A 2,027-nucleotide genomic window follows, 5' to 3' on the forward strand; every position below is an offset into this window, starting at 1 on the left:
TTTGCCAGGCGTGGTGATGCATGCTTGTAATCCCAGCACTCAGGAGGCAGAGGCAAGAGGATTGTTGTGAGTTCCAGGCCAGCCTAAGCCACAAAGTGAGCTCAAGACCAGCCTGAACTGCACAGTGAGACCCTATCTCAAAAACAAAAAAATAAAATAAAGACATTTCCAGTGATATAAAAACTAAGAGAATGCCTCATGAACACAGGCTTAAAAAGACACAGCAAAGAGAGTTCTTCGGGCAGAAGAAAAACTGACCCCAGGCAGAAACTGAAATGCAGAGGGGAATAAAGAGTAAGTTAAGGGAGCCCTGACTACGGAACACTGATACCACTGTTCGCTAAGGGACGCGAAATATGCATAGAATTCTACTTCCAGTATCTGAAAGCAAAGGGGAAGGACCGGAAAGGGCTAAGCGGTGTGACCGCGCGGCAACCCTCTACAGGGGTAGAAGGAAACTGCTCCTCTTTAGGACTCCTGAATGCACGGTGACAGCACAAGGGTAACAATGACAAAAGAGTAACAGAATAACTAGCGAACAACAGTAAAAGCTGAAATCCTAAAAATACTGGATTGAATGAAAAGGAGAAGAAAGATACAAACAAGTGGGATCAATATCAAAGAAACAGTGAGACAGCACAATAATAAACTAGAAATTATATTAAACACGAAGAAGCCGAACCCAGTGAAGCCTCTCAGTAACCCTGCAGACACCACTATCCGAGTTTTACAGTGCGGCTGGAGGCACAGGGAAACTAAGTGGACTACCCTGGTGTGCCGCCTCCCCCCCCCCCCCACCGCCCAGCAAGCTGCTGTAGCAGCAGTGCAGCCAGCAGCTCACCTCCAGGCCAGGTGAGCCCCACCTCTCGGCCCCACCCTCCACCTGGGCCCAGACTCCTGCAAGGAACTGCAGCTGGGCTCCACTGCACCACGGTTGTCATGGTGACTATGCTACACACACTGGATCTCTTTTCTCTCCTAAATTAAAATCTCTTCCTGGATTGTCATTTACTTTGTTGTTTTGTTTTGTTTTTTCTTTTTGAGACAGGGTTGCGCTATGCAGTTCAGGCTGGCCTTGAGCTCACTTTGTAGCCCAGGCTGGTCTCGAACTCACAACGATCCTCCTGCCTCAGCCTCCCGAGTGCTGGGATTACAGGCATGAGCCACCATGCCTGGCTTGTCATTTACCTTAGAACAAATGTAGCAGGTCTTAAATGACTTCCTGCTCCCTCCTCGCCCACTGCCTCCTGTCCTACATTCCACCAAGACTGGTCGCCTAGAGTTTCCAGACAGCAGGGCAGTTTCCCCTGCCTGGAAGACGCTCCATTGCCCCCCCTTCTGACTCAGCAGGGTTGCCCCTCTCCGGGTGCCGCGGCTCTCACTGTACAGGGCACCACTGCGCCCCTTCTGAGCCCAGCCCTGCGCCGAGCGCTGCAGAGGCACCATTCTCACTCCATCTTCAAGTCTACATACAAGTCCTTTTATTCTCCACCTTGCAGGCGGGAAGGTGACTCAGTCAAGTCGCTTACCCACGTTAGATCTGTTGTCAAGCCAGCAAATATTTCCTGAGGGCGCACCACGGGCCTGGACTGCAGACCGACCGGCCTGCTCCCACGGAGCCAGCGCACGCACCCTGCACTTCGGTCACAGGTGACAGGTAAACACAGGAGGCAGAGACTGTGCAGTGGGTTATGGCGTTCTGAAAAGGAGTCAGGCAGGCAGAACCGAACAAAGACATGAGTGGAGAGCAGGAAGCCGCTGGGGCACCTCAGAACATTCCACGTCTCAGGGAAAGCTATGAGGAAGGGCAGAGTTCACCGTCGTCTGTCAACCACTTGGACGTCTGGCCAGACAGTGGACCCCTGCGGGCGTGATCATCCGCCCCGTCGGACACACTGAAGGACCAGGACTTGAAGGACCAGGACTCGATTCTTTTTTTTTTTTTTTTTTTTTTAATTTTAAAGAGTAAAAGAAGGATAACATAATAATAGGGGGGACTTAGCAAATTACAGACAAAATGGTAGGAA

The sequence above is a fragment of the Chinchilla lanigera genome, unplaced genomic scaffold (genome assembly GCF_000276665.1).
Source record: "Chinchilla lanigera isolate Chin_1 unplaced genomic scaffold, ChiLan1.0 scaffold00092, whole genome shotgun sequence".
Classification (NCBI taxonomy): domain Eukaryota; kingdom Metazoa; phylum Chordata; class Mammalia; order Rodentia; family Chinchillidae; genus Chinchilla; species Chinchilla lanigera.